The sequence below is a fragment of the Oncorhynchus mykiss genome, chromosome 6 (assembly GCF_057628025.1).
Source record: "Oncorhynchus mykiss isolate SJ-2025 chromosome 6, ASM5762802v1, whole genome shotgun sequence".
NCBI classification, from domain to species: domain Eukaryota; kingdom Metazoa; phylum Chordata; class Actinopteri; order Salmoniformes; family Salmonidae; genus Oncorhynchus; species Oncorhynchus mykiss.
In genome coordinates this window covers 85,413,221-85,433,740 of record NC_143027.1, presented here as the reverse complement: position 1 = coordinate 85,433,740, position 20,520 = coordinate 85,413,221, and the positions used below count along the sequence as shown (strand labels likewise).

At 47.0% G+C, this 20,520-nt stretch overlaps 1 protein-coding gene across 8 annotated transcripts in view; it reads left to right on the top strand.

Moving 5' to 3' along the window:
- The window catches only part of LOC110512935 (homeodomain-interacting protein kinase 3), a 94,376-nt gene that overhangs the window by 19,678 nt on the left and 54,178 nt on the right, over positions 1–20,520 (top strand). The gene's annotated exons all lie outside the window — the stretch shown is intronic.

The window sequence follows — 20,520 nt, the reverse complement described above, 5'->3', positions numbered from 1 at the left end:
CAGCCATGAGGTAGGGCTGCACCCATGAGGTAGGGCTGCAGCCATGAGGTAGGGCTGCACCCATGAGGTAGGGCTGCACCCGTGAGGTAGGGCTGCAGCCGTGAGGTAGGGCTGCAGCCGTGAGGTAGGGCTGCAGCCGTGAGGTAGGGCTGCAGCCGTGAGGTAGGGCTGCAGCCATGAGGTAGGGCTGCAGCCATGAGGTAGGGCTGCACCCATGAGGTAGGGCTGCAGCCATGAGGTAGGGCTGCAGCCATGAGGTAGGGCTGCACCCATGAGGTAGGGCTGCAGCCATGAGGTAGGGCTGCAGCCATGAGGTAGGGCTGCAGCCGTGAGGTAGGGCTGCAGCCGTGAGGTAGGGCTGCAGCCGTGAGGTAGGGCTGCACCATGAGGTAGGGCTGCAGCCATGAGGTAGGGCTGCACCCATGAGGTAGGGCTGCAGCCGTGAGGTAGGGCTGCAGCCATGAGGTAGGGCTGCAGCCGTGAGGTAGGGCTGCAGCCGTGAGGTAGGGCTGCAGCCGTGAGGTAGGGCTGCAGCCGTGAGGTAGGGCTGCAGCCATGAGGTAGGGCTGCAGCCATGAGGTAGGGCTGCACCATGAGGTAGGGCTGCAGCCGTGAGGTAGGGCTGCAGCCATGAGGTAGGGCTGCAGCCGTGAGGTAGGGCTGCAGCCGTGAGGTAGGGCTGCAGCCGTGAGGTAGGGCTGCAGCCGTGAGGTAGGGCTGCAGCCGTGAGGTAGGGCTGCACAATGAATCGGTTTTACATCGAAACCGCAATACGGACATGTTCAATATCCATATCACATACAATATTTTGAAATGCCACTCAGCTGTGTGTAACATCCGTTTTTCTAGTTTAATCCTGTTTTTCTCCTGCGGCTGCTTTCCACACACAGCAAGGCTAGCCCTCAAGGATCGCAGCTCCTCCTCTTACGTCCACTAAGTTTGCGCTCTGTTCTGTTAGGTCAAATGCAGTCAACCGATTGTTCCAAACAAGATGCTGCGGTCCACTTTACTTTTTAAAATAAATAATGATTTTTAAATTATTCTAACAGTTTACCCAAGTGTTTGGATTTTTATCACAAGCCAAATCACAATCGCAATAATAAAATAATCACAATTTAAAAAAATTGCCCATATCGTGCAGCCCTACCATGACAAAAAACGCCCTTCTGAGATCAGACAAGGATATGTCTCCTCTATTGCCTAACATCCTGCGTGTTCAGGAGCCGCATACCACGACCTGTGAAAAAATGTGACCCCACAGCATTACTGGCAGGGGGTAGCCCGCTCACGTCCCCTCAGCCTGGGAAAGGAAACAGTGTTCTGAAAACAGACTGCAACACAATGAGGCGGGGAAAAAATCAATAACTGTCTGTATGAGTTTGTGAACATCTCACACATTATCAGTCCTGGTGAGGCTGGGTTAGGATTGAGCCGTTACCAGTCTGTAGGATATGTCCTGGTGAGGCTGGGTTAGGATTGAGCCGTTACCAGGCTGTAGGATATGTCCTGGTGAGGCTGGGTTAGGATTGAGCCGTTACCAGTCTGTAGGATATGTCCTGGTGAGGCTGGGTTAGGATTGAGCCGTTACCAGTCTGTAGGATATGTCCTGGTGAGGCTGGGTTAGGATTGAGCCGTTACCAGGCTGTAGGATATGTCCTGGTGAGGCTGGGTTAGGATTGAGCCGTTACCAGTCTGTAGGATATGTCCTGGTGAGGCTGGGTTAGGATTGAGCCATCACCAGTCTGTAGGATATGTCAAGATGTCCTGGTGAGGCTGGGTTAGGATTGAGCCGTTACCAGTCTGTAGGATATGTCAAGATGTCCTGGTGAGGCTGGGTTAGGATTGAGCCGTTACCAGTCTGTAGGATATGTCAAGATGTCCTGGTGAGGCTGGGTTAGGATTGAGCCATCACCAGTCTGTAGGATATGTCCTGGTGAGGCTGGGTTAGGATTGAGCCATCACCAGTCTGTAGGATATGTCAAGATGTCATGGTGAGGCTGGGTTAGGATTGAGCCATCACCAGTCTGTAGGATATGTCAAGATGTCATGGTGAGCAAGGAACTGCCTGTAGGCAAATATTTGAAGTGTAAGGCTTAATGCACAGGCCAAGGCTTAATGCACAGGCCAAGGCTTAATGCACAGGCCAAGGCTTAATGCACAGGCCAAGGCTTAATGCACAGGCCAAGGCTTAATGCACAGGCCAAGGCTTAATGCACAGGCCAAGGCTTAATGCACAGGCCAAGGCTTAATGCACAGGCCAAGGCTTAATGCACAGGCCAAGGCTTAATGCACAGGCCAAGGCTTAATGCACAGGCCAAGGCTAAATGCACAGGCCAAGGCTTAATGCACAGGCCAAGGCTTAATGCACAGGCCAAGGCTTAATGCACAGGCCAAGGCTTAATGCACAGGCCAAGGCTTAATGCACAGGCCAAGGCTTACACCCGTCTGATGAAATATCTGTGAAGAGCAGAAAGACCCACTGCATCTGTACAGTATGAGTGTTTCCCTTGGAAGGAAATGTGAATGTTGTGTAAAGAGCGTGAGGCCATGTTGCATACAGACCATGCTAACCATTTGAGGATGAACAACTTCTTTCTCAGCCCAACGCCTCCCGAGTCTGAACGTAACTCTGTTACGAACCCTGATGCGTAACCTGGCAGCCTATCTGGTTTGTTTATGCTGAGAATAATGTTTCTTCTGCTCTTGGACAGGCGAACGGAAAACTCACCAGAAGAATGACTCTTGGCAGCACCCTATGGGCACTGGTAGTTTTAGTTTTGAGAAACGGGGCCCTGAAATGATATGAACTGTTACCTAATGGTTTACTGTCAGTCAGTGGTCTGTGGGTTCTACCTCGTAGCTGCTGTGCTGGCAGGCTGTTTGTGTGATGAGGAGGATGTTTAGTGAAGCCCCATTCAGTACTCAGTTCCTGAGAGGTCTCGTCAGAGGAAGAACACGCAGGATGACTTGTTTTTGTGACCGGAAAATACATGTGTTCTCCTTAAATAGAAAGCACTGTACTGTCTCTCAGAACATCTCATAGGGGCAGCTAGGCCAATTTAGTGATTCACATACATTATATATAGGGGGGGATGGTTTGACTGTTAAACAGCACAGAGGTCTGTCTTGTAAAATGTCGTTCTAATGTAATGACTGTAATGGTTCTGTCATAGCTGGCTGCACCATATAATGTCATAGCCTTGCATTAGCCACCGTGAGCTTCCAGCTCCTCTGGTACCAGATCCTGTTCTGTGTGGTGGTGGTGAAGGATGACACCCTGATGAAGGCTTTAATGCTGAAACCAGTCGGTTTAGGAAGCACCTTTTTACTGAACCTGAAAAGGCCTGAGTATCACAGACTGGGTTTCTCCTTCAATTCATCCACCTTGGTCGGTCTGTGAGGTAGAAGAAGTAGCAGCCTATTCTTTTCCCCTTGTTGTGGTAGCACAGGTCTGCCTGGTGGAGGACCTGGCAGCTCTCCTGTTTTCCACTGCCTCAGAAGAGCATCATCAGGCAGCCTTACTGCACGAGGATGGATGTTTCTAATTACCCAGTTCTAATTAAAGTCTCTGCTCTGGTTCTGGGGGGAGGGGGGGAGAGAATGGGCCCTTGGGCACTGCAGCCATGTCCTCAGTAAGTAGGCCTAACACAGGCTAGGCTTCTCTGTCGTCTGGTTCGCTAGTTGACATGTTTATTGAACAGACCAACACCCAAGAAGGAGGCTGTCATTTTTGCAAGCCGTTGTAAAAGTGACAGTGTAAAAGTAACATTTCTATTGAGATTGTGTCTGTACCACAACAGAGACGTGAAGTCCTGTGCGTGTTTTAATTTGCACTTTAAAATCCCCTCATCCCGTGTATCTTTCCCAGCCCTGGGTCTTCTGCTGGCTCTCACAGAGACGAGGTCAGCCACTAGGGACTGACTCACACGGCTCAAATTCATGTGCGTCATCTCATTCCAATTCCAACTTTTTGCTGCATGTCTTCACAAGGCATGTTGGAGAGGCTTGAAGTCAACACACACACACACACACACACACACACACCCTATAGATATAGCATGTTGTAGACCTATCATCAGTTCAGAGTAGTTTGTCTGTCTGGTACAGTGTCCAGCATCGTTGTCTGGTAATTCAATAGAGCCACAACAAGCCCATCCACAGCACAGTAACTCAAGTCCACTGACACACCTGGTATCCAGAGGAACCGGGGCAGCCAGACAGCAGTGTCTGTTTGTGTCCCAGCGATCAACAGTCTGTCAGCTTTTCCCTTGGTGAAAATGTCAGGAATGTCCAGGGGAATTTTGGAGAGCTCTAGGGTGTATTCATTACACCGATTCTGTTGCATTTAGTTTACTCCAAACAAAAAAAAAAACATTTTGCAATGAAAACTAGAGTTTCTATTGGACAAATTCTGTTATGTCCCTCCCCGTTTTATTCCGTTTGCTGTGCTTGCTTCTGTTTTGTTCTTAAACAATAAACATTTTCTTTTGCACGACATAATGAATACACCCCTGCTGTGTATCCTGCTCTAAACACACAGAGCTTCCAGGTTTTTAGGGAATCATACATGTATGCTTCCAGAGTTTGATACATTTTCCTAAAGCCCCATGGGAGTTGGAGTATACTGTACTTGTTGTCTGTATTGCAGACTTGGCACCTGGTAGATAATATGTTGTCGTTATGTAGGTGTGGGCGCCTAATCCCCACATGCCCCTGCTGCTCCCTCTCTGATTAAATCTGATGACACAGTCTGTCTGAGCCCATACCAGCATCTTACTGCCCTGGACTAGACTCCAGTAGTCTGTGTGGCATTACTTTGCATTCGGCTGTTAAGATGATGCAATTGGTTCCCCGGTAAGCTCCTCCCCTGCCCTCAAAAGCAGAGCCCATCATCCTACTCCAGGCAGTTGTTTTTGAGACCCTCCCTGATATCTGATTGGTGTTGACTCCGGTCAATCATTTCATTTTGAACATCAACAGCCCCTTTTGACTTCTGAAAACGTTGTGCAAGTGATGATGCCCCAGGTCAACCTTTTGAATGGGCTTGGCGATGATCTCATCACATTCATCACAACGCAGTCATTTAACATACAGTATATAGAAAATGATATTAGTGTTTGTGGAATTTCCTTCTGCCAGATGCCTTTTATGAAGTTATGTTAAACACCATTCCGCTTCGTTTTTTCACCAATCTGAAAACCATAAAAAAAAGACTACAGAAATGTAACTACAATGGTGCGTCACTTTCATACCGTATAGCCATTGAACAAACTGTATAAACCAGACTCTGGGGTGGAGCGTGCAGAGTCAGTAATGAGACTCCAGTAAGTGTAGCCTCCCTCTCAAGTCTCCTGGGCCTGTGATGTGCTTTTCATGTTATATAACAACTCTCTCATCTTCCGTCTTCAATTTCTGCATGTGTCGCAGGGCTGTGGTATGATTCTCATTTTTATAGGCCCTGTACATATGACTAAAAGTGATGACGTCATTGATCTCTTACTGAGGAGCGTTTGTCTCCTCACAATTCACTGGGCTCGATCATCTGAGGAATGACTGTTGGGCTAGCTGAATGCATAATTCATGTGAGGTGCCAGGCCAGCAGACCACGTACGTGAGGACATATTGGGTGGTAAATTGTGCTGAAAGCCGTGGAACTCATCTTTGAGAGTCTCCCCTGCCCTCGTTTGATTAATGGTAGTCACTGGCTGAGTGAGCGGTTTAATTCCTCAAAGTGAGATGGAAGAAGTCAGGGATTAGTTTGTACTCCTAATGTTATGTCTTAGTGCCCGGGGAGTACCTCTCTTTGGACTGGTTTAGACTCTAAAGCGAGCCTTTTAAATAGTAGTGTTATTACTTGGGAATTGGAGGTTTCTCTCTTTGTCTAAAGAACCGATGGGAGATTTAGTTTGATGTATGAACAGAGGATGGAATTTTGATGATATCTCATTCAATTACGCGTTGCAAGTTCAAACCTAAAGTGAGGAGAATCGATCGGAGAGAGTCTGAACAGGCCTCCTTAAAATGTTCAGCTAAGTTGTATCCATAGGGAACAGATGGGTGCTGTTCGTCAGCTGAATGCAGTTACTGGAACTGCTGTCGTGGAAGTGAACACCATCGGCTCGTCTGTCAGTGCCAGTATCACGTAGCCTAATCATGTTCTGTGGTATCATCTCAGAGACGGCGAGACCTGTTTGGTTCTCTCAGACGTTTAAAAAGAAACTGCCACATTTATTTCAAATGAGCCTATCTGCTTGTTGCAGCCTATTCTGTGAGGTGATTCTGTTTCGTAGTTTTTGAGTCAGTCACAACAACAACAAAAATAAACACTTCCTAAGAGAGGACAGTATTAGGCTGTTAGTTATGTCATTTAGATGTGGCCTCGTCTCTTAGTAATGTTTGGGTTGGTGGAAAAGGGAAGATACTGTAGAATGACTGTCACATGGCAGCTATATGTCTTAGTACAGGGGGGTTTACATTTCATTAGAATAATTCATGCTGCCTGAACATATTAAAATGGGAGACTTGGGGCTGGGTTATCCATTTCCCTCTCTGTATGCAGTGTCTGTAGATTCCTGCTCACTGAGGTGAGATTAGTTGCATTGACCCGAGTTGAGACTGGCGTTCTTCAGAACACTAGAAAACCGCATGCTTGTCATAGATGACTTGATTATTCAAATGGAATCTCTGTGCAGCCTAAGCCTTTTACTGCCTGCTGCATCTCTGTAGGTGTGGTATCTCTGTAGGTGTGGTATCTCTGTAGGTGTGGTATCTCTGTGTAGCCTAGGCCTGTTACTGCTGCTTCTCTGTAGGTGTGGTATCTGTGTGCAGCCTAGGCCTGTTACTGCTGCTTCTCTGTAGGTGTGGTATCTCTGTGCAGCCTAGGCCTGTTACTGCTGCTTCTCTGTAGGTGTGGTATCTCTGTGTAGCCTAGGCCTGTTACTGCTGCTTCTCTGTAGGTGTGGTATCTCTGTGTAGCCTAGGCCTGTTACTGCTGCTTCTCTGTAGGTGTGGTATCTCTGTGTAGCCTAGGCCTGTTACTGCTGCTTCTCTGTAGGTGTGGTATCTCTGTGCAGCCTAGGCCTGTTACTGCTGCTTCTCTGTAGGTGTGGTATCTCTGTGCAGCCTAGGCATGTTACTGCTGCTTCTCTGTAGGTGTGGTATCTCTGTGCAGCCTAGGCCTGTTACTGCTGTTTCTCTGTAGGTGTGGTATCGTACTTTGGCTGCAGTCCCACAGCTCTTTGTTTGACACAAGTTTAAGGACGGTGTTATGAGAAAAATGAACTGTCTAATTCATCATACAGTACCGCAGAACTTTACAATTTCACAAATGATAAAGAGCCGTACACAAAGAAAGAAAAATTTGTTTAATTCACAGTCATACGTGAATGTGAGGTTTTGTGGGTAAAGTAGTCCTATGCTTTAGTAGCCATGTACACAGAGTTCATAGCAGTTCCAGTATGAACGGGGAAGCTGCAGCAACGTGTCTGTAATAAAAAGGAGTGATGATCTCTCATGGTCTGTCATTTGTCTTCTCTCTAGTTGTCCACCAGTAGCAGGCTAAACATTAGGAGTTTAGTTACAGAATAGGTGTAGGTTTGTTGACAGGTGTGTGTATTTCTGTATTCAGGGGAGACATCTCTTGAATGAATAATTTAAACAAGAATGCTCAAGCTATATCCAGATGTGTGTACTGAAGAGAAATGAGTTTACAGTACATTACCACTTTGATGACCATATCTGCTTTCTCTGGTCTGATAGTTCAGTCTGGTTGACTCTCTTGGTGTGCATGTCAGCTGCAGAAGAGTCTCCCACAACATCCTCTGGGTTCAGCTCATCTCTCTGCTCTCTGACACACACAACCCAGCCTAACACACACACCCTAACACACACACAACCCAGCCTGACACACACACACCCTAACACACACACAACCCAGCCTAACACACACACCCTAACACACACACAACCCAGCCTGACACACACACACCCTAACACACACACAACCCAGCCTGACACACACACACCCTAACACACACACAACCCAGCCTGACACACACACACACCCTAACACACACACAACCCAGCCTGACACACACACACACCCTAACACACACACACACACCCTAACACACACACAACCCAGCCTGACACACACACACACCCTAACACACACACACACCCTAACACACACACAACCCAGCCTGACCACACACACCCTAACACACACACAACCAAGCCTGACACGCACACACCCTAACACACACACAGCCCAGCCTGACACGCACACACCCTAACACACACACAGCCCAGCCTGACACGCACACACCCTAACACACACACAGCCCAGCCTGACACGCACACACCCTAACACACACACAACCCAGCCTGACACGCACACACCCTAACACACACACAACCCAGCCTGACACGCACACACCCTAACACACACACAACCCAGCCTGACACGCACGCACCCTAACACACACACAACCCAGCCTGACACGCACACACCCTAACACACACACAACCCAGCCTGACACGCATACACCCTAACACCCACACAGCCCAGCCTGACACGCACACACCCTAACACACACACAACCCAGCCTGACACGCACACACCCTAACACACACACAACCCAGCCTGACACGCACACACCCTAACACACACACAACCCAGCCTGACACGCACACACAACCCAGCCTGACACGCGTACACACAACCCAGCCTGACACGCACACCCTAACACACACACACACAACCCAGGCTGACACACACACCCTAACACACACAACCCAGCCTGACACACACACCCTAACACACACAACCCAGGCTGACACACACACCCTAACACACACAACCCAGGCTGACACACACAGGCCTCCTTTCACTCACTTCTGGTAAATGCACCATATTTTAGGAAGTGTCTCAAAATAGAAACGTCTCACTGTAGCCCTACACTGTACTTTAGTGACTTTTGGCAGGAAGTTAAATACAGTGTGCAGCTGCTCTCTGCTCCATTTGCCAGTTCAACCCATCAAAAGCACAGGTCGCCAAGTCCTTCTCACCAGCCATTTTATCTTCAGATACAATTTTAGAGCAGTATATTGCCTACTTTCAATGGAGGACCACACAGAATGATGATAAGCCTCGCCCACCAGTGGTACTTTGTGTCTGAAGAGCTGGCTTAATGAAGGTTTCTATTCAACCTAATGGGGGATGTCATTTCACAAGGCAAGCGGGGCAGTGATATCATGTATGCCATGAACAAAGCACAATATTAATTCAGTTGAACAAATGGAGAAAGTTCCCCTCAACATGCAGTTTGCCGTTTACAATTCCCCCAAAATCAATTGATGACTTTTAGTGGACTTTCCCTCCTTCACTGCATCCGGGTTGTTTGAAATAGAAAAGGGAACTGTTGGTCTGTATCCTGATGTTTATACTGTCAGACCCGTTCTGTACCTGGGTATACTGCAGATGTTTATACTGTCAGACCCGTTCTGTACCGGGGTATACTGTAGATGTTTATACTGTCAGACCCGTTCTGTACCAGGGTATACTGTAGATGTTTGTACTGTCAGACCCGTTCTGTACCGGGGTATACTGTAGATGTTTTAACTGTCAGACCCGTTCTGTACCAGGGTATACTGTAGATGTTTATACTGTCAGACCCGTTCTGTACCGGGGTATACTGCAGATGTTTATACTGTCAGACCCGTTCTGTACCGGGGTATACTGTAGATGTTTATACTGTCAGACCCGTTCTGTACCGGGGTATACTGTAGATGTTTTAACTGTCAGACCCGTTCTGTACCGGGGTATACTGTAGATGTTTATACTGTCAGACCCGTTCTGTACCGGGGTATACTGTAGATGTTTATACTGTCAGGCCCGTTCTGTACCAGGGTATACTGCAGATGTTTATACTGTCAGACCCGTTCTGTACCGTACCGGGGTATACTGTAGATGTTTATACTGTCAGACCCGTTCTGTACCGTACCAGGGTATACTGTAGATGTTTATACTGTCAGACCCGTTCTGTACCGGGGTATACTGTAGATGTTTATACTGTCAGACCCGTTCTGTACCGTACCAGGGTATACTGTAGATGTTTATACTGTCAGACCCGTTCTGTACCGTACCAGGGTATACTGTAGATGTTTATACTGTCAGACCCGTTCTGTACCGTACCAGGGTATACTGTAGATGTTTATACTGTCAGACCCGTTCTGTACCGGGGTATACTGTAGATGTTTATACTGTCAGACCCGTTCTGTACCAGGGTATACTGTAGATGTTTATACTGTCAGACCCGTTCTGTACCGGGGTATACTGTAGATGTTTATACTGTCAGACCCGTTCTGTACCAGGGTATACTGTAGATGTTTATACTGTCAGACCCGTTCTGTACCGGGGTATACTGTAGATGTTTATACTGTCAGACCCGTTCTGTACCAGGGTATACTGTAGATGTTTATACTGTCAGACCCGTTCTGTACCAGGGTATACTGTAGATGTTTATACTGTCAGACCCGTTCTGTACCGGGGTATACTGTAGATGTTTATACTGTCAGACCCGTTCTGTACCAGGGTATACTGTAGATGTTTATACTGTCAGACCCGTTCTGTACCGGGGTATACTGTAGATGTTTATACTGTCAGACCCGTTCTGTACCAGGGTATACTGTAGATGTTTATACTGTCAGACCCGTTCTGTACCGGGGTATACTGTAGATGTTTATACTGTCAGACCCGTTCTGTACCAGGGTATACTGTAGATGTTTATACTGTCAGACCCGTTATGTACCGTACCGGGGTATACTGCAGATGTTTATACTGTCAGACCCGTTCTGTACCAGGGTATACTGTAGATGTTTATACTGTCAGACCCGTTCTGTACCGGGGTATACTGTAGATGTTTATACTGTCAGACCCGTTCTGTACCAGGGTATACTGCAGATGTTTATACTGTCAGACCCGTTCTGTCCCGGGGTATACTGCAGATGTTTATACTGTCTGACCCGTTCTGTACCAGGGTATACTGTAGATGTTTATACTGTCAGACCCGTTCTGTACCAGGGTATACTGCAGATGTTTATACTGTCAGACTCGTTCTGTACCGTACCGGGGTATACTGCAGATGTTTATACTGTCAGACCCGTTCTGTACCAGGGTATACTGTAGATGTTTATACTGTCAGACCCGTTCTGTACCAGGGTATACTGCAGATGTTTATACTGTCAGACCCGTTCTGTACCGTACCAGGGTATACTGTAGATGTTTATACTGTCAGACCCGTTCTGTACCAGGGTATACTGTAGATGTTTATACTGTCAGACCCGTTCTGTACCAGGGTATACTGCAGATGTTTATACTGTCAGACCCGTTCTGTACCGTACCAGGGTATACTGTAGATGTTTATACTGTCAGACCCGTTCTGTACCAGGGTATACTGTAGATGTTTATACTGTCAGACCCGTTCTGTACCAGGGTATACTGTAGATGTTTATACTGTCAGACCCGTTCTGTACCGTACCGGGGTATACTGTAGATGTTTATACTGTCAGACCCGTTCTGTACCGTACCAGGGTATACTGTAGATGTTTATACTGTCAGACCCGTTCTGTACCGTACCGGGGTATACTGCATTACCGCAACTACACACAAGGGCTGATATAAAAATAAAAAAAACTTCTTAATATATACTTTTTTTTTGACGCACAAAACAATTTAGACAACAAGGATCTTGAGGAGGGGATTGAATGTGTCTGCTATAACCAAGCAGCTTGATCTGGTCTTCTAGCCAGTTAGCAAACCAAACGCATATCTGGAGGCTTGAGCTGGATATAATTTATTTGAAATATCTTAGATATCTTTATAGTTATAAGTAGTGGCGTAGCATGCATTACGCGAGGCGGGGATGCCCCCCCCTTTTTTTTGTTGCCTAAATACCCCGCTATACGGTATAAATGGTATATCACCAAAGCCCACTCTCAATTTTCAAAAGTCCCTTAGCTCTCTCAATTGTTGAACAGTCCCTTGGCTCTCTCAATTGTTGAACAGTCCCTTGGCTCTCTCAATTGTTGAACAGTCCCTTGGCTCTCTCAATTGTTGAACAGTCCCTTGGCTCTCTCAATTGTTGAACAGTCCCTTGGCTCTCTCTGTGTTGAACAGTCCCTTGGCTCTCTCTGTGTTGAACAGTCCCTTGGCTCTCTCTGTGTTGAACAGTCCCTTGGCTCTCTCAATGTTGAACAGCATAGTCTTTTACCAGTATGTGGATCCAGAGAATGTTTTGGCCTTTCCCATTGGCTAGACCTATTGGCCTGCCTAATCATACGATTCAATACTTTGGTTGCTTCCAATCTGCCACCATGACCACTAGCCCCCAGGGAATGGTTGTGGAAGTGGTGTCCTGACAAGGCAAGGACTGCTACAGATTATTCTGCCTGGTAAACCCCTGGGCCTCTGGCCATGAGAGAATTGCACAGGTCTACCCTAACATCACATTACATGATAATGATCCTGCTGTCGCTGCTCCTCTGGTTAGAGGATCTCCCAGACATACGGAGGGAGAGGGCAGAGAGGGGTAGGAGGTGGAAGGCAGAGAGGGGTAGGAGGTGGAAGGCAGAGAGGGGTAGGAGGTGGAAGGCAGAGAGGGGTAGGAGGTGGAAGGCAGAGAGGGGTAGGAGGTGGAAGGCAGAGAGGGGTAGGAGGTGGAAGGCAGAGAGGGGTAGGAGGTGGAAGGCAGAGAGGGGTAGGAGGTGGAAGGCAGAGAGGGGTAGGAGGTGGAAGGCAGAGAGGGGTAGGAGGTGGGAGGCAGAGAGGGGTAGGAGGTGGGAGGCAGAGAGGGGTAGGAGGTGGAAGGCAGAGAGGGGTAGGAGGTGGAAGGCAGAGAGGGGTAGGAGGTGGAAGGCAGAGAGGGGTAGGAGGTGGGAGGCAGAGAGGGGTAGGAGGTGGGAGGCAGAGAGGGGTAGGAGGTGGGAGGCAGAGAGGGGTAGGAGGTGGGAGGCAGAGAGGGGTAGGAGGTGGAAGGCAGAGAGGGGTAGGAGGTGGAAGGCTAGGGGTGGAGAGGTTGCTTAAAATAGCTGATGGGAAGGCGACCAGCGCCGTTGGACTTCTATAGATGGTGAAGCTCGCTGGCAGCCGGAGCAAAATATGGGCCGGGTGAAATGCAAGAGAGAGCGTGCTTTCTGGTTCAAGGTCAACCAGCTCCAACGTCAGCTGTTTTGCAATGTGTTTGCAGTCTGGATGTGTGTGTGTCTGTGTCCACATAGTGGGTGGAAATATTCACGTGGAGTCTATTTGAATGTGAGTCTGTGGTTTCTTCACCCCCTCAGACTTCCACGTTTGGGGCCTTTGCCTGGGCCCTCATACGTGATTCACTCTTTATTTTGTTTTCCCCTTTTAAAACCCTGTAGCCATTTTGGTCTGGCACTTTTAATTAGTTTAACATTTCTCCTCTCTGTGCTTGGTTATTGGTGAACCACCGGCTCCCCTCAGCCCTTCTCTCCAGACTGAGGCATGTTTGTTTCTCTGACTGAACCTCCTAATTGGAGTCTTCAGATTGAAGCCCAAATGCCAGCGAGCCACGAGAAGGTTCCCTTAATTACGCCCCGGCACCCTCAACCTCTTTCTCTGTCTCTCTCTCTGTGTGTGTGTGTGTGTGTGTGTGTGTGTCAGGCGTCCTGTTTCTGACGTCTTTACAGGACTCTGCGTTGAAAAAATGCTCAACACAAACCCCCACCTCTAATTGCTTTCATTCTGCAGTTGATTCTCCTGGTGCGTTACCCTTTAATTTCTTTCCACTCTGCAACTTTTATTCCCTCAATTTCATACTCTCCTGTTTTCATTGCCAGTAGCAATTTGAAATAGAAATGTATTTTAAATAGGATTTGCACTTTCAAATGAACGTTTGTGAACTTAAACCTCCCGTAGCTTTGGACGGTCCCCTGCTTTTGTCTTGGTAGTGTGTCTGCATCGGTTCAACATGGACGCCATGCTGGGTGCTGCATCATAGACCAGTAGCTTATCAGAAGCCAGCTAACACCACTAATTACCCACTGGTGTCTAACATTACTGTGCTTTGTATCACTCTACTGGAGACTGCTGCTTTTGTGTGTGTGTGTTTTGGCAGGTAAAAATGTGTGTTTGTGATCTCTGTTTGTTGTGTGGGTGTGTAAAAAGCCTAGTGTTTGTTTGTGTATACAGTATATGATCCCTTGTGTGTTTTCTTTGAGTGTGTGTGTTGTTTTAGTGCGTTTTCCTGTGTCGCTGGGCGTAGGCCTGGTGCTACCGACCGATCAGGCGTATCTCCTTCCTCAGGTAACACTAGGCCTCTGTTTTGGTTTGCAGAGCAAGCTCATCAATCATTCATCAAAGACAGCTCCTAGCCAGAGAACTGGTGTTAGCAACAGCGTAAACACAGCCAATCACATTATGTCCTACAACGGAGAACATGGCTAATTTATCCTGTAACCCAATTTGACTCACTAAAAACGTGGCACCAACTTCACTGAATCGGAGGTGAGACTGTCCCAGCCAAGGATTCCCCCTCTATCGCTGGGTGTTGGTTTGACGTTGTCTCTCTCTCTCTCTCCTGCTTTGTGAAATGCTACGGGGTTGATTATGGTCTTTGATACGTTGTCTGCTCTTTATTGAATGCCTGTCCATCTAGCGTAATGACATCTCTCTCTCTCCTGCTGCTGGAGTCTCACTGTGGTTCTCTCAGAAATGATTTCTTACGGGGTGAAAGACCAAGGAGCTGCAGCAAGGCCTCGCCTTGAAAACACCAAGCTGCCTTGGAGATGACTGGAGGCCATGTTGTTTTGAAGGCCACGTCTATGTTGGGTTCAGTCAAGGATGGACAACTTGTTGCTAAGGCCCGCTTGTTCAGTCCAGGCACTGTGTTGTCAGTTTTGGTCAAATACAGATGACAGGAGACAAGATCTGACATTCTGATAAAGGCACTGGGACACGCCTGCCCGCTGGGACACGCCAGCCCGCTGGGACACGCCTGCCCGCTGGGACACGCCTGCCCGCTGGGACACGCCTGCCCGCTGGGACACGCCTGCCCGCTGGGACACGTCTGGAGAAGTTGTAGCCTAAGTTGCATTTTTTTTCTGACACGGACCTGAGGTTTCAGGTTGACTTACTCCAGGAAAATATCCCAAGAGAAGTGGGTTGTTTTGGTTGCTATGGCTCTTTCATGAGCATCAATAATGCAGTAGTCCAGGGATCCCTGGCTATCAGTCACTGACACCCTGAACTCCACATCAGTCTTTCTGTTTCTCAACACTGCTCATTGGGATGTGACTGACTGGCTCATGATTAGTTAGCCAGCTGCCTTGGACTGGTTTAGCCTGATCAGCTGAGTTGGGGTTCTATGCTGCCTTGGACTGGTTTAGCCTGATCAGCTGAGTTGGGGTTCTATGCTGCCTTTTGAACTGAAAGGAAGAAGACGGCTGTAGCAGACCGTGGCCCAACTAGGAGCTAGTAACAACACTTAATCCATGGTCCCCAGCCTCATGTACCCACTAAACATTAGCTTAGCTAGCACCTTTGTCACAACTCTCCAGTGTACACAGCAGTAATCTACAGACCGGCCGAGCCCTGCCCATGTAAAAATGCTAGCCATTTCCTCCTGGCTTCCCCTGGCTGTCTGCAAATAGACCAATGTGGTGAATTACATAATGTCCATGTCTGTTGAAAACCTTATCTCCAAAACACTTTAGGAAATAAAAAATGACCATATTTTCCAAAGGAACATAAAATTACGAAACTAAAGAAGCTATTTTGAAACATTTTCTTGTTCCTCGTTGCTTCACTCACTCGTAAATTCAGGGGGCCAGCTCACGCGAGCCAGTGAAAGTTCACACAGAAGGCAAGAGGAGACTGCTGTGTTCAGTCAGGTTTTCCACATGTTTCTCCCTCTCCACATAGCTCCACTAATTACAAGTCCCCCTAACACCCAGGCCCCTTTTGTACTGATAGACAGGGAAGGCTGCTCTGCAAAAATACACAAAATCAAGTGTTTGAAAGGTACATTTAGTGCTCCGTTGACTATTGTTGTAGAACATATTTCAGTTTTACGCCGTTTGCCCTCATGGTTGATGCATCCAGCTCCAATTGCTGTGTTTTGCTCTCTTCTCCCTGCTGTGGAGATGGAGGAGAGCCCTGCTGACTGTTAGCCTGGAGGTTTTCCAGTAAGTGGGTGGACCAGTGGAGCTCCTGTAAAACTCAATGTGCAGTTCAGTAACGAGGTAACGAGGATATTTCACTCTGATGCCTCCATAGGCATGTGTGTTTCTGTTTGGTAGTGTGTTGTGGCTTTGATTTAATTGAATTGTTTTCACATTTGCAGGCCTGTGTTTTGGCCTGGGCAGCGTAGCGAGGCAGACTGGAAAAGAGTTGTGGATGATGGAGCGAGGGTAATGTCTGGGTCAGGATGTGGTGAGGGAATGAAATGGTGGATGGTCCACTGGCCTTCAGAATCTGGACTCTCCCCCCTCGGAGGTCCTTCGCTACCTCTGCTGTTCCCACTGGAGAAAGTGTCCAACAAATCAGTCTATTTTTAATGTGCACCTTATGAAAATGTCTATTTGTTGAAATGTTTAAAAAAATAATTTTTGGTGCTTTTGAAGACCACAATCTTATTTTTGTAGTTGGATGTGTGAAGCTGGCTGTAATACTGGTACGAGATGAGAAGCGTGCAAAGAGAGAGAGAGATGGATCAAGGAGCCAGATTTGGAGTCAGCGATGTGTTGGCTTTCTGAAGTGAAATGGAAGTATTTTTCTCTCTGGAATGTACAACATGTCCTTCTGTCACTTGTCCCTGCCTGTTTGAGTTAACGTTTTCAGACCGTCCCAGCGTCTCAAATAGCAGCGGAGGTCTTTAGATGATGTCATGTATATAAGGGCCTGAACTGAAAGGAGGGGGAAATGAAAATGATATGGGTTTGTCACGCATGCCTTCCTACCACTGTACAGACGGATGTGGGATTCAAGCAGTGTTTTGTATCTGACTGCCTGCCTTGTTTCGACTTGTTAGAAAGGCTTTAATACGCCTTATAATCTCACAAACCCAGAACCAAAATGTTGTGTATTTATATTAGACACCCGATTAGGTTCTGGGGGATTCATAACAAACGATGCTAACAAGACAAGCGAAGTCTCAACCCCCCTAAAGTGAAACTCTCAGCCAAAGCATTTGCCAAATGTCCCCTCACCTCCCGAAATTGGATAAGATGTGAACGCCTGCGAAAATCGTGATTTGGGCAAATGATCAGTGAGGAAAACGTGCTCACCGGAGGCTACAATACCATTTATGATACGTGTGTCTGTCCACGAGAGATTAACGTGCCAAAGGCTACGCTGGACTTTATCGTTGTGGGTGTTGAAACATAGGCCCTTTCTCATAACTAGCCTGTTATATTAGCTAGGCTCAGTACTCTGAGCTATAAATATTAGGCCTGAGTTTGGTGTGTGTTATCATTATTCAATCACTGGCCTTGCCTCCATCTTCTATAGACACAGTGTGGTTACGTTGTTATAGACACACCTGCATGCTGGCCTATATACATGCTTTGATTCAGTTGAGTGTTCCTCCTGACCTCAATTTTCTAGTTCAGATACTTTCCATGACGTGTCTGGCTGACGTTTGTCAACAAAGGCAAGGACACGAGGAGTCACTCTGGGATAGAAGTGCTGAATATGAGGTGTCATTGAATAGCTCTTTCATTCAAACATGAACACTCGTACACTCATCACTCACTCACTCACTCATCACTCACTCATCACTCACTCACTCACTCACTCACTCACTCACTCACTCACTCACTCACTCACTCACTCACTCACTCACTCACTCACTCCAGGCTAAGGAAAGGCAGAGAGCTCATTCATGATCTCCTAGTGTTGTTTTCTATCCTTGGTTTGATGTGTTGCTACTCTATTTGACATGTTTTCCTCCCGAACTCCATTCAGCTGAGCAGAAAGTAGGCCTATCGCCTGGCTACTTCCACATGGTGATAACATTAGTGCCGTAATGTCCTCCTCTGCATGTGTTTGTCAGGCAGAGCAGCGGAGGTGTGTTGTTGCTAGCTGTGTGCATGGGCTACGTCATCCCTGATTGGAGCCAGCTCTGTGTTCCTGTTAATAATTCAGAATGCAACGAGGGTTTGTGGAATTGCAGTTCCTGGAAGGGAAAGATTCCATTCTTTCTTTCTCTCATTGAGCCAATGTGTCAGTCAGAACTCAGATAAAATCACTTGAATACCAGCAGCACAGTATTTGTAGCCTGGGTCTATATCTAGAATGACACATGGTTTATTTAGAGTAGCTACTTGCCTACCTGAGCAAATGCATGGAAACCTTCACCCCTCACCTCAGATGAAGCCTAGTCTACCTTGTTTGTTGCTTGTGTGGGGGTTGACCGTAACTCTACACCCATCTCTGTTTCTCAGGGAAGAGGAAACCTGGATCGCAGACCTATTTCTGGAGTGTGAGATCAGGGCCATGAATAAAAAAATGCCCATATAGATTATTTCTCTCAGTAGCCAGCTGCACCTAGCATATACCAGTGTTTCCCCTAGGATTGTTTTCAACAGTTGTGGCAAAGGTAGCGCCTACTAGCGTTACTTCAATGACATGCTAGCTGTTCCCATACACTTCCAGTCATTGAGCCAACGACTATCCATTTAAAAGCTCTTCCCGGCAGAAATATCTACCAACCTACAGTGCATTCGGAAAGTATTCAGACCCCTTCACTTTTCCATTGTTTGTTACGTTACAGCCTTATTCTAAAATGTATTACATCATTTTTTAAATTGTATTATCAATCTACACGCAATACCCCATAACGACAAAGTAAAAACTGGTTTAAAAAAATACTCAACTATGACATTTTACTTAAGTATTCAGACCATTTACTCAGTACTTTGTTGAAGCACCTTTGGCAGGGATTACAGTCTCGAGTCTTCTTGGGTATGACGCTACAAGCTTGGCACACCTGTATTTGGGGAGTTTCTCCCATTCTTCTCTGCAGATCCTCTCAAGCTCTGTCAGGTTGGATGGGGAGGGTCGCTGCACAGCTATTGTCAGGTCTACAGAGATGTTCGATCGGCTGGGCCACTCAAAGACATTCAGAGACATGTCCCGAAGCCACTTCTACATTGTCTTGGCTGTGTGCTTAGGGTCATTGTTCTGTTGGAAAGTGAACCTTTGCCCCAGTCTGAGGTCCTGAGCACTCTGGAGCAGGTTTTCATCAAGGATCTCTCTGTGCTTTACTCCATGTTTCCCACTATGCTGACCTGTCTCCCAGTCCCTGCCGCTGAAAAACATCCCCACAGTATGATGCTGCCTCCATGCTTCACCGTTTGGGATTGTATTTGCCAGGTTATGAGCAGTGCCTGGTTTCCTCCAGACGTGACGCTTGGCATTCAGGCCAAAGATTTCAATCTTGTTTCTCATGGTCAGAGTACTTTGGGTTCCTTTTGGCAAGCTCCAAGCGGGATGTCGTGCCTTTAACTGAGTGGCGTCTGTCTGGCCACTCTACCATAAGATTGATTGGTGGAGTGCTGCAAAGATGGTTGTCCTTCTGGAAGGTTCTCCCATCTCCAAAGAGGAACTCTGGAGCTCTGTAAGTGACCATCGGGTTCTTGGTCACCTCCCTGACCAAGGCCCTTCTCCCCCGAATGCTCAGTTTGGCCGGGCGGTCAGCCCTAGGAAGAGTCTTGGTGGTTCCAAACTTCTTCCATTTAAGAATGATGGAGGCCACTGTGTTCTTGGGGAACATCAATGCTCCATACATTTTTTTGGTACCCTTCCCCAGATCTGTGCCTCGATACAATCCTGTCTTTGAGCTCTACGGACAATTCCTTCGACCTCATGGCTTGGGTTTTGGTCTGACATGCACTGTCAACTGTAGGACCTTATATAGACAGGTGTGTGCCTTTCCAATGTCCAATCAATTGAATTTACCACAGGTGGACTCCAAGTTGTAGAAACATCTCAAGGATGACCAATGGAAACAGGATGCACCTGAGCTCATTTTCGACTCATAGCCATAGGGTTTGAATGCTTATGTAAATAAGGTATTTCTGTTATTTATTTTTAAATTACATTTTCAAATTTTACCTTTGTCATTATGGGGTATTGTGTGTAGATTGATGATTCCCTTTATCTAATATTTTGTTTTGGTTGAAGGTCTAACATTCAGTATCAAAAATATGCAAACAGAGAGAAAATCTGAAAGGGGAAAAATACTTTCACGGCACTGAATAAAAAGTCATATCTTTTGCAGCGGTGGCAAGAAGGAATATTGGTTAAACACTGCTTAGCCGACACCCTACACCTTTATTCTACAGTAGCTTAGACACCGCACTGCTGCCTGCCAATGTCCTCTCTTACTGCAGAGGGCATTTGACAATGTGTTAGTTCTAATAAGAGAAAATAACATTCCATATATTTATGTCATTGTGGAATATTGTTTTAATTTGCATCTACAGTTTACTGTATTC